The following is a 13,627-nucleotide window of genomic DNA, read 5'->3' as shown; positions in this document are numbered from 1 at the left end:
AACAGGGCAGTAAAAGAGCTGCTTGCGACTCCGGGACCACATGTTGCTGACCCCTATTCTTTGGTATCTCTTGAAAGAACCCTTTCTGCTGTTAGAGTCGCTGTCCCTTACTAGGTCATTGACTGACCGAGTGACTGACTGACATCCACTGTTAAAACACACATACACAAGACTTGCTTGAGACAAACAGTGGGCTTGACTTTGCACCTACTTAAATGAAGCCAAGTTGACATCCCTAAGTGTAGGCTGAACATAAATAATGGAAAAGCACATTAATAGAAACGAGGTTTATGGTTCTTACAACATTCTTCCTGCTTACTGCTTCCAGCAAACAGTACTACTAGACCACTGAGGGTATGCTAATGTTAACTGGAAGAGTATTTTAACATGTCAATCACTAATCTTAGAATAACCATGTTGTAGAGTTAGCCCAGGATATGTTAACATTAGCTTGGAATGCCAATGATATGCTAACATTCCCTTGGAAGCTACAGTGCTAGCGTCATTAGCATGTATGCTAACAACTAAAGAATGAGTTCTGTGTTATTATGCCAACAACACTTCTAAAAATCTGCTATCGTGCAAATTTAGAACTCGATACAGATTTAGAGAAATCCGTCTGTATGAACTCCTTCATGAAGGTATGCTTATTTGGTCTCCTTTGCCAACACAGATTGCTAATTCTGTATTGGATAGCTTCCTCCTTCAGGTAGAGATGGAGAGTTGACTCCAATAGAGCCAATTCTTCAACACGTTTAGGAGTCAGGTCCCCTCTTGGCCAGTGAATCTGAGACATATTGTGTTACTCTATTGCATGTAGTTGCAGAATAATGTATCTCTGGTACAGTTTCTCATATGTGCATATGGTGAAACATATTCTAAACACAAAGAGAGAATGAAAACACTGTGGAGGGGGGAGCACCATGTGTCCCGTTAACATAAACCTGTGCAATCCCCTTTCCTGGAGGCCTTAGCAGGCCTTCGTACTGAAACCTCCTCTGTGCGTTCACAGACATTCCCCTTATCTGGCAGAAACAGACCCTTCTCTTGGCTAGTGCGGATTCCTGTAGGCTGTAATTGCATTTCAAACCTTCTTTGGCACTCTGGAGAGAATGAATTTGAGTACTTTCTGTACATTTTATTTATTTATTTATTTATTTATTTTCGTCAGGTGCTTTTTGTCTTCTGGAGAGAAGAGATGATTACCGCCGGGTATAATGGCACGCAGAGAGCCAGGCGCAGAGATCCACTTCAAGAGGACTCCACTCCACTCCATATCTGTAAGGTTTCACTCACTCTAAATAGACTTGAGGAGTGACACTGGAACACTTCTACTATAGAACTGTTGTGAGCCCTTGAATCGTCCCAGCCTTTCTAGACTAAATCTAAAGATCTCTATTTCAGAAGCTCTTGAATAAGCTTGAGCTGCTAAAAGGAATATTCCAGCGTAGTTTAAACTACTCTTGGCCTTCCTCAACTGTGAAATACAGCTGATTACAACAGACAGTAATTTGGATATGTTCGGCCAGTGTTGTAGTCAAGATCATAAGGCGCTACCTTGCACCATGATATAGGGTGGCAAGGTGGCACAGTGGGTAGTACTTTCGCCTCACAGCAAGAAGGGCCTGGGTTCGAATCCCTGGACAGGTAACCAGGGTCTTTTCTGTGGGGAGTTTGCATGTTCTCCTTGTGGGTTTCCTCTGTGTGGTCTGGTTTCCACCCACAGTCCAAAGACATGCAGTTAGGCCAAGTGGGCATGCTAAATTGTCCCTAGATGTGAGTGTGTGATTGTATATGTCTGTGTATTTGCCTTGGCATGGACTGGCAACCCATCCAGGGTGTTTCCACCCAATGCCTGCTGGGATAGGCTCCAGCGCCCCCCACAGTTGAGTAGGATAAGTGGTTTAGAAAGTGTGAGTGTGTTTACATGACATACACTATACCTCCAAAGGTTTGTGGACACCCTTTCTTATTAGTGAATTAAGATGCATTTACTGTTGACACGGGAGTTCAAATGCATGCCACGCTCTGGAGCAGCTACACATGAGCCTGAGATCATCATGTCCAGTGCCAAGCGTAGGGTGAAAAGGTATGGAAACCCCCCACCATTGAGCTGTGGAGCAGTGAAACTGCATTCTCTAGATTGATGAAGCACCAACCAGTACCTTTGGGATGAGCTTGAGTGACATTTTCAGGACTAATCATTCAACATCAATATCTGATCTTACTAGTGCTCCCACTGCTGAATGCAATCAAATCCTCCAACATCTAATGTAAAGCCTTCCCCGAAGACTACAGGCATTTAGTGCAACCAACTCCCTTTTTCAGTACTCTTGTTTTTGTAAGAAACATTGAGCAAGTGTCCACAAACTTTTGGCCATATAGTGTATGTTAATTAAACATTTTATGTTAGAATATAGTACAAAATTGTAATGTCAAATAACATATAGGCTAAAAGGTCTTAGGTCTTTGTCTTCTCTAATGTTTGTTCACAATCACCATCTAAAGTCAGCAGAATATAAACTAAACAACCGGCATCCATTTTTATTAGCCTAACCCTAGTAATAATAACATTCTGATCTGCCCTCAGGAGAGATTTAGCATGTTTGGAACCAAAAGGTTTTCCTTCATCATCATCATCATCATCATCACCATTAACCACTAAGTCCAGATAGGGTTGTGGTAGCAGTTGGGAGAGCAGAGAATCCAAGACTTTCTCCAGCTCATTCCCAGGGACCCCAAGCCACTCCCAGGCCACCTTTGAGATATAATCCCTCCAGCAGGTCCTAGGATGAACCCTGGCTCTTGTCCCAGTAGGAGGAGAAGCAGCTCTACTCTGAGCTCCTCCTGGATGACCAAGCTCCTCACCCTGTCAAGTAGAGTGTAGCAGATACTTAAAAAAAACGAGATACTTAAACTCACCTGGGGCAGCTCCTCTCCCCTTACCTGGAGTAGGCCAACTGCTGTATCAAAATTATGGCCTATGGTAACTGGCCGCACAACAAAGATGCTGGAATGCTTTAAATGCTGGAATGCTCTTTAAAAACAGCAGCCTGATCTAAGCATCTTTTGTAGTAATTTAGGGAGATAAATTGTCTGTGCTCCTCTTAATTGGTACCGCCTTGTTAATCAGTTAACGGCTTTCTTAGAATGGTTTAGCCTGTTCAAATTAGGCTGGTATGATTCTGGATCAGGATAACACAACAGGTGGCACTGATGTGCGTTCGTTTTTTGCGCCGTTGAAGATAAGGCCAACTTTATACGTGATTTATGTAAGGAACAACAACTCTGGAAAGAATGAAAGAATATGCAGACGTGAAATAAAATGAATATAAAAAACGTTTGAGGAGAGTGAAATGCTCAGTGAAATACATTCGCAGCAGGAAGGGTGGAGCAAAGTGTGATGCTTTTGAGTGCGTTTTTCCCTGTGATGGCACTTTTTGGAGTAGAATGAAATCATAGTACATTTACTTGATCATTTCGAATGTAGTACTTTTACTGTGCTACTTTAAATTTAATAACCATTACCGAGTGAAAATAAATGTGCCTTTCAGCCCTTAAACTTATATTTAAAAGATTCAATTTTGACAGCCAATCAAAACAAAGCACCTCCCAGAAACACTGCAGCCCTGATGAGTTCAGAGTAGTGATGGCTACCCCGGCTCTTTTCATTGAGTCAGATGGATTGGCTTACTGTCGGCTCTACTGGCTCCTGAGCGACTCTTTCTTCTGTAGCACTGTTTCAGTGTTTGTTTTGTCAGTGGTTTTAATTTTCATATCACTTAATATTCATTAAAAAGTTAGTTTACCCTCTAATTATGTCATTAACATCATTTGTATTATGCTTTCTGTTTAAAAAAAAGCAAATCAAGATGTTGATAAGTAGAATCACTGGATGAGTTTCGAGCGGCAGAGATCTCAAGATAAACAGATGGGCAAAATGCAGGAAAGTCAATCAGCCAGTCATTAAAAAACAAAAGCAGCTGAACATTAAACATCAGAAGAATTAGTGAGTTGCATTTGGAAATGTGGCTAAGAATTACATGAAAACTGCCAAGAACAAAGCCAGAGACAAACTGAAACAACAAGCAGCAGGTGTTGGGGATAATGAGGGGCGGAGCTGGAATGTTCCAGTGGAGAATCAGAAAGTGCTTCCTGTGATTTTCAACTCTCAGTGTGTCAAATCAGGAGCTGCGTCCTTCGGAGGCTACATTTCAAGGTTGACTGCATCACAGCGGCGCGACTAGAGCCATTGCAAAGGCTCAATCATATGCAGCCGAGAAATGTGTCCTTCTTTTCCATGGCAACAAAAGATCCATCAGATGGATCCTTCACCAGCCAACATATCCCGAGGTTCATTGTGTGCCGTCAGGGATTCAAGAACATGGTGGCATCAACAGTGAAGTGAACATCGGCTGGAGAGACAAGTATTGGGTTTAAACTGAGGCAAATAGCTAATGATACATCCATCCATTTTCTAAGCCACTTCTCCGTCAGGGTTGCGGGGGGATGCTGGAGCCTATCCCAGCAGTCTTCGGCCGGAAGGCAGGATACACCCTGGACAGGTCGCCAGTCCATCGCAGGGCAGACAGACAGTCACTCACACCTAGGGGCAATTTAGCATGTCCATTTGGCCTGACTGCATGTCTTTGGAGGAAACCGGAGAACCCGAAAGAAACCCACGCAGACACAGGGAGAACATGCAAACTCCACACAGAGAGGACCCCGGTCGCCCGGCCGGGGAATCGAACCCAGGCCCTCCTCGCTGTGAGGCGACAGCGCTACCCACCACGCCACCGTGCCGCCCGCTAATGATACAAATGTGTAAAAAAAAAACAATCTCATAAGTAGCTGGCAGTGAAGCATCTCCAGCTCTACTAAATGAAAAAATAAACTAAAATCAAAGTTTCTGGCTCCAGTTTTAAAGAACTTTCAAATAACTTGATGTGGCCCAGAGGTGAGAGGTGGGAACAGCGGTGCTATGATGCAAACAGAAAGTCCGCCATAGGGCAGACCATCTTACGGTTCAGCCTTTACGGGTCTAAGCAGCCTTCACAGGACATGCATTCTTAGACTGCGTCCTTTGAAGGATCCAGCCCTGAATTGGGACACACTGTAGAAGATCTACCTATTTGTTTTCTTCATTCACAAAAAAAGAAAGAAGAAAAGTCAGCATTTCAGTGAGATTTGGCTCCTGGCGTTTATCCAAACGAGCCAAAACGTGTGTGAATGACACCTCACTAGCCCGTCCTGTGCATCTGATGCTGTTGCCTCTTTTGCCATGATCGGGTGCCCGCTGCTCGCCAGCCTTCTGGACCGGCTTGACCACCATTGAGCTTCTTGCTGTACAGCGCTGTGCGGTCCTCACCCTTAGTTGCTGCTGCTGCCACTGCTGATCATAAACTAATCAGATTAACCATTGCCCACCTGTTTTTCCCACTTTGTACTATAATACTATAATACTTTATACTAACACTGTTTCCTATCCGGTGTTCACCAGAGGAGGATGGGTTCCCCATCTTGGTCTTGGTGCCTCACAAGGTTTCTTCCTCTTGCTCTTAGGTAGTTTTTCCTTGCCGCTGTTGCAGCTGCCTTGCTCATGGGGACTCGGACCTGGATTTTCTTTTCTTTTTCTTTCTGTAATACTGATTGTTCTATAAAGCTGCTTTGTGTCGACCCTGTTGTAAAAAGCGCTATATAAATAAACTTTGCTTGCCTGCTAGCTCAGAGGAGAAAGAAAGAGGAGAGCGTTACGAGCACACACAAGGAATGCGCTTTATCCAAACGGTCTTCTTCTCTTTTTTTTCAGATGAAGCAAAAGAAAAACGGCGCTATAATCAGATGCCAATATGCCTTCCGAAACTTGGCGAGGATTTTCCAGCCTCCACCCTGAGGGAGCAGCCGTCAACTTACTACAACAACCAGTGCACCTACATGTGTCTTCTGAGTGTTTTATATGTGATAATGATGGTAAAATTCTGTTTTAGGCTAAAACTTTCTCTCAAAAGTATCTTAAAACGACGTGTCAGCCATCAGGCAGCATGTTCATAATCATTTCATGTAATACCTTCCTGTGATGTAGCTTTTAGAGGCGTTAAACACTTCAGACATCTGGTTCCTAACACCACCACGTCAAACCAACCAATGCAATGACTTTCTTTATATCTTAGTCATTTTTTATGTGGAAAAGTTTAAAAATGGGTTTAATTTCCCTTTAATATAACTGGCAACCCACATTGTTTAGTCATATCAAATGGCTGCATAATCAGAGTGTGCAACTAGGTGCAAGACTGCAGTTCAGATTGGTCTCCTATTGAAAATGAATGCAAAATGCAACAACAGGCTTCATAGAGTTGCATAGCTGAAGACTGGTAAAACAAAAGAGGCCGGATCAGTAGGTGTCATCAGTCGCCAAATGATTTATTAACTGATGTTAAGGCTCCTGTCTCAGCTTTTTTGGGACATTTTGCAGGCATCAAATTTGTAAAGGAGTGTATATTTATAAAACACAATGATATTCATAAGGTAAAATATACAATATTGTGTTTTTGCACTGTTTTCTATTTAATACAGGTCTAACTGAATTTACTAATCGCTGCTTTCTGTTTTTGTCAGCATTTGACATGCTGTCCCAACATTTTTGGAGTTTGCTTGTAAATGCTATTTTTGTATTGTTATGGTTTGTGATACAGAACAGAATCAGGCGAGTGAAACTGAAGAATCAGGGTGAGATGTCTTAACTCCAGGCCTGAAAAAAGGCCCACTCAACCCTGTCTGTGAAACATCCCCCCAGGAAAATCTAAGCTCATTAGTGCTGAGAATAAGATAAGACACTATATTTCCAAAAGTATTCACTCATCCAGCTTCACACGCATATGAACTTAAGTGGCATCCCATTCTTAATCCATAGGGTTTAATATGATGTCGGCCCACCCTTTGCAGCTATAACTCTTCTGGGAAGGCTTTTCACAAGGGTTAGGAGTGTGTTTATGAGAATTTTTGACCGTTCTTCCAGAAGTGCATTTGTGAGGACAGATACAGATGTTGGACAAAAAGGCCTGGCTCACAGTCTCCGCTTTGATTCATTCCAAAGGTGTTCTATCAGGTTGAGGTCAGGACTCTGTGCAGGCCAGTCAAGTTCTTCCACACCAACTTGCTCATCCATGTCTTTATGGACCTTGCTTTGTGCACTGGTGCAGTCATGTTGGAGCAGGAAGGGGCCGTCCCCAAACTGTTCCCACAAAGTAGGGAGCATGAAATTGTCCAAAATCTCTTGGTGCTTTCAGTGGAACTAAGGGGCCGAGCCCAACTCCTGAAAAACAACCCCACACCATAATCCCCCCTCCACCAAACTTTACACTTGGCACAATGCAGTCAGACAAGTACCGTTCTCCGGGGAACCGCCAAACCCAGGCTCGTCCATTGGATTTCCAGATGGAGAAGTGTGATTCATCACTCCAGAGAACATGTCTCCACTGCTCTAGAGTCCAGTGGCGGCGCTTTACACCACTGCATTCCACGCTTTGCATTGTGCTTGGTGATGTAAGGCTTGGATGCAGCTGCTCAGCCATGGAAACCCATTCCATGAAGCTCTCTATGCTGTTCCTGAGCTGATCTGAAGGCCACATGAAGTTTAGAGGTCTGTGGTGATTGACACTACAGAAAATTGCCGACTTCTGCGCACTACGTGCCTCAGTATCCGCTGACCCCGCCCTGTCACTTTACTTCATACATTTTACTTCCTGTCGTTCCCAGTCACTTCCACTTTGTTATAATATCACTGACAGTTGACTGTGGAATATTTAGTAGTGAGGAAATTTCACGACTGGACTTGTTGCACAGGTGGCGTCCGATGAAGGTACCACGCTGGAATTCACTGAGCTCCTGAGAGCGACCCATTCTTTCACTAATGTTTGTAGAAGCAGTCTGCAGGCCTAGGGGCTTGATTTTATACACTTGTGGCCATGGAAGAGGAACACCTGAATTCAATGATTTGGATGGGTGAATGAATACTTCTGGAAATATAGTGAAGCATTCATTCATAGTAATAAGGGAATTGAGTAGAAGCCTGCAAATTGCAAATCATGCTCATTTGCATGGTCAGGTTCTTACTGCGCAGGTAAAGAAAATATATTAAAAGCTTGAACACAGCTCCCCAGATTATTACATTACATTTTCATTTCTGTTGGCTTATGCAGAAAGAAAAGAAAAAAAAAACATCTAGCAAATTGAAAGAGGTTCTCATAAAGTGATTGCAGTGAAGTATGTTATATGCTGGGAGTTAATGCAATAAAATTGGAGACGAGTTTAAAGAAACAGCTCGGTTGTCCTGATGAGTGTCATGTTTTGTGACATTTAAATAATGGCCTGTCTCCCACAAATACATGCGACATTGGCAGGAGTCACTTTAGAAAATTACCTCCCAAGACCACATGCATCAGCATTAGAGCACTGATGTGAAACAGCAATGTCTGCGTCCTGTCGCAGTAATAAAAGGACAGGTATTTTTATCAAGCTCATTGTGACGTCTAGCACTTTGGTCAAAAATATTGATAACCTTTAGAGTCACAATTATTGCCAATAACAGTCAAATTTCTCATAGCTTACTGAAACACGTAGAGGAATTCTGCATAGTCAAAATGTCAGTCAATGCATCTTTTGTTTTTAAAGGGATGTAGAAGATATTTAAAATTTTTTTTAATTTGTGCTGTATTTTGACAATGAAACGATTCATAAATTCAGAAGCACAAACTTATTAAGCGCGGTTACATGTACATAGCCTCTTAAACTCCTTGGAACCACTGGTGGTTCTAAAAACCGCTTTGTCATATTCTTGATAACTTTAGTATTTCATAAGCTACATTCAGAAGCTGGGCGTCGTATGAGGCTGTAACTCTTCTTTCCAGTCAAATAGATGGTGATGTCATTTTAAGCCCTTATAATAAAAGAAGCTGAACTCAGTTTGTTTTTCCCCAAATCTGGGCTATAAACTATAAACAGACGGCGTCTTTTCAGTGATCTGCTCTGTAAACATTACTTTTATAAAATAACACAAACAGCGTCTGAGATTTTTGGCTTTCAGCAGTAAGCATATGTAAGCATATAGTGATATGTGTAGATCATAAAACACATGTTCTGTTCATTTGAGGGGAACTTTTACAAATAATATGTAAATAAATCAATTAAAATTAGCATTTATTTCATGCAGTTACTGAATAATTTGCCTTATGATGTGGTCGTGTAAATTTAGATTTTTTTTACAAACCAAAACATACCCTGGAGAATATAATCTAATGACTGCCGAAAATCTGATTTTGTCGGTAATCCGATCAACATGCTACATGAATCATCTACATGAGTCAGACAGTAATCAGATTTCTGCTAATCAACGAGCCAATAAACTCACAGAGGAAGATGTGACATAAACGTAAAGTAAACTCGTGCTTTTTTCTGCAGCTTTTTGCAAAAACATTGCACCACTTTACCTGGAAATATGAACATACATCATCTAGAAGATGAAGAATATTTAAATCCTTTATTTGCTCAAGAATGTATTTGGTTTCAGAGCAACTTCAAAAGTGTTGTGCTGTGTCTCGCGGCGGCGCTCTTCACTTATTTCCGGTACCACAGTCTGTTTTTGCACATGCTCAGACTGAGAAATCCGAAAGAAATCAGAGTAAGAGTTCACAGCACTGAGAAATCTGACTGCTGACCTAAAATCCAGCCTCTTTATCTGAACTCTTAATCAGATTTCTAGATCAGAGTATGGTGTTCACAAGAGCATGTGAATACTCAGATAACCGCAGAAATCCGATTATGGTCGGATTATTGAGTGCATGTAACACTCTTTCATACAGATTGCTCATTAAATAATAAAATAATAAAAAATATAAGTTAATCATTACGCAAGTAACTACAACGCTCTTCAAAAGACCACGTTTCATGTTTTTTTTCTTTTCTATAAGTACAATTTATTAATTTTTCAACAGCAAGATCAAAAAAGATCATATTTAAAAGAAAATTGCACAGAAGCTTCAACGACTCACTCACTCATCACTTATCCTTCTTGTTAGCAGGGTTACTGGTTATCTCAGCAGTAATTGGGCAGAAGGCAGGAAACACTCCGGACAGGTCGCCAGTCCATCACAGGGCAGATATACACATTCATACACTCGCATCTAGGTGCAATTTATTATCTCCAGTTAACCCGACTGCATGTTTGGACTGTGAAAGAAAACCTACACAGACACGGGGAGAACACGCAAGCTCAACACAGAAAGGACCCTGGTCTCCCGGTCGGGGAATCAAACCCCGACCCTTCGTGCTGTGATGTAACAGCGTTTCTGCCTTTATTCCAGTTGCCATCTTTTTCAAGATTTTGTCAGTTTTTCATAGAAAAACTCATCTGCAGAGATTTTACTCACATCTCCAAAGTTCAGTCTTAGAAATTGGTTGCACTTTCTGCTTCTCACGTCCATTTCTGCTCTCGATTATGGAGGATGATGGCCTCGCTCTGCACACCATCATCATGAACAGGAGGAGCATGATTAGTGGCAGGTTGCTGTCACAGAGCTGTTCAACCAACATATTCAGGAGGTCCTTTGTCCCCAGGACCATTAGGCTCTTCAGCTCTTCCCAGGGAGGCCAGAAGAAAAAGAGAAGAGGGAGGAGGAGAGATGGGGACTGAATCTGAATCTCCTACTAAATCTCAGGTTTATTTTATCCATCTGCACATAAGGACACCTTACTGTACATATTGTAATTCTGCACACCTTATCGCACATCTGGACACTCCACACACTTTATTTTGGTACCAATATCTGCACATATTTATTAAGTATTGACATTATATGCCTTTAGTGTGCCTGCTTGTACAGTCATTATTGCACTGTCTCTTTCATTGCAGGTTATACATCTTATTGTTTCACCCTTATTACTATTACTGTCCTGTGTTGTGTGACTGATACTGGCTGCTATCCATCCATCCATCCATCCATCCATCCATCCATCCATCCATCCATCCATCCATCCATTTATTTCACGTACATTTGATGATGTAGAGGTCTGGGCTCTGGAGTGGTCAGTCCATCGTTCTTAGTACTCAGCTTCATTGTTTGCAGATTTGCTTCTTTGTTGTCTTTCTTCCTTTCTCAGTGAGACTTCGTGACATCTACACATCCTTTCAGACCCATAGCGCTGAGTGATCTTCTCACAGTGGAAGGAGAGACAGAAACACCTGTGGATGTTTTCAGAGCTTGATTTCCTCCTCTCTTTCAGAGATGTTACCTGATACCACTGAAATTTATGTGAGAACCTCCTTTTATTTCGGAAAGTAGAGGGACGTTTTTCAGCAAAAAATCAAAGAAAATGTATCTGTCTTTTTCCATTTTTCTAAAGCAAAAAGGTTTTGGGCAGTAGGTTGTTGGCATTACTGCTACAGAGTTCCAATTGGTTGGTTAGCTGATCGGCTCATTAGCTGAGTTAAGTGATTCACGCCATGTGATGTTGTGTATGTATATAAGATATAAGACACAGAAAATGTTTTATTTTATTCTTTGTTTTTTGTATAAAAATGATTATGCATTTACAATTTTGTGCAAAAGCTCCTTGGAAGCTCATTTATTTAGTACTCACTTAGAAGGGCCCTCTAGTGTCCAGAAAACATTGACTGGCGATTCTCCTCAGGGTTCTACATGCTGCTCTACAGGGTTTGTGGCATCTGTTGGTCCTTAAATGCTGTTATATCCCCTTAATATTTCCATGGAAAAGTTTACTGGACTGGGGGCATTTGTTTCTGTCTAATTGGTCTTAGGCTTTGATATCATGTCCCATTTATTGAGAGCTTTACTTAAGGTGGTTTACTGTGGTAAACGGAATTGACCCTGAACTTACTTCCTTACCTCATTCCAAATTGCACAGGCAGGTTCAGTTCTCTCAGACAACTGTGAGGCCTTCAGGGCACATCGATTAACACATTATCGTTCATCGATCCACAGCCATCTGAAGAACACCCTGCATGCTGCTCTGGAAGGATTTCTCTGTCACGCTGCTACTACAGAGTCCTGACATTATTACCCATAAGTGCTTTCTCCACGAACCTCCTGCTCTGCTCAGACTGTGAGGACCATCAGACTGGAGAGATTCTCCCACACTGATGAGATACTGGCATGGAAGATAATGAGATTAATGAGGGTGTGATGATGCTGGTTCTCCTGTAGTGTTCCCTGCATGAGTTTGGCAAATACCAAGGAAGCCTGTTCCATTAGATTCCCTTTAACGTGCAGATCTCATTGTGTTTGCTATTTGTCATTAGGATAACATCAATAAGTGTCACTAGGAGTAATGGCTCTCGACCGTTGGGCCACCAATTTTGCAGATGCAGTGAATGCTTGGTCTCAGGCACACACAAAGAGCACTGTAGAGGTCTTAGATAAAGACATTCTCCCTTTTTTCGAAAATGCTGATTTTTGTGCATCAAAGGTTGGACATCATTCTGCTTTGTTAAGCACTTTAAGGAAATCCCTGCTCAAAAGCTTAATGTACTTGAGTTAAAGTAGAGATACTCAAGGTAAAATATTACTCCAGTAAAAATTGAAGTTCCTCCCTTTAGACTTGAGTAAAAGTACAAAAGTATTTACCTTCAAATGTACTTAAGTATCAAAAGAAAAAGTACTAAAAGAGTAATTATGGCTCTGATGTCCTGTTATCATTTTATAACAAGACTCACTTCATGAACTCATTTTAGGTGAAAATCCTCCAGTGTTTATTTACTCCCTGATATTTCCTGTATTTTATCTCTTGCCACTGGTGCTGTTAGGGCTGCATCTTCAGAGCTTCAATACTGAAGATTCCGATACTCCAAACATTATTACTTAATTTAATTATTAATTAAATTAATTATTACTACATTGTGCTTTTCTTGCCCAGCCCCCTTACTTTAAATGTTACATGACATCACAGCAAACCAAGTACTTAACCCTAAACTACACTACAGTACAGTGATGCTCATTTCTGCTAGTGTTCTATTGGATATGCAGTGTTAAGTTAGTGCCAGGCTAACGGTGGTGAACATTAACAGTGGTGTACATTGACTTTCCCACATTGGGTGAAACACTGATGGCAGCACTAGTTTAAACTCTGACATTTGAAGCCTGTAATGAGCTTTATTGTGGATGTTTTAGTGTTTCAGTAAATCCTTCAGTAAATCCTCCAACTTGAAGCCTCAATCTTAACACTGGAGGAGGCTTTAGTACAGTACGCCTCACTTTACTTAGAGCAGACAAATACAACTTATGAGCTCTTATAATGTTATGAACACTACTTATAATGCATTATATTAACAATTCATAATGCATGATAAGCATGGCTATAACATGTAATGCACTTGTATAAATATTTATAGCTATGTTTATGATGCCTTATGAATGCATTATGACATATTATGAATGTGTTTATAGATGCTTACAAAGATGACATTCATAGAAAATGTTACTGCAAGAAATCACCAGAAAATGTATCTGGTATCTGTAGAGCATCTATAAGCGATCATCCAAATAAAGTGTGACCCAATGTGCAATTTTAGCCCTGATTTTTCTGTCTCAAACAATGTTTTTGAAGCCATTATAAA

This window comes from Pygocentrus nattereri, chromosome 4 (assembly GCF_015220715.1).
Source record: "Pygocentrus nattereri isolate fPygNat1 chromosome 4, fPygNat1.pri, whole genome shotgun sequence".
Taxonomy (NCBI): Eukaryota; Metazoa; Chordata; class Actinopteri; order Characiformes; family Serrasalmidae; genus Pygocentrus; species Pygocentrus nattereri.
This window is presented reverse-complemented; position numbering follows the sequence as displayed.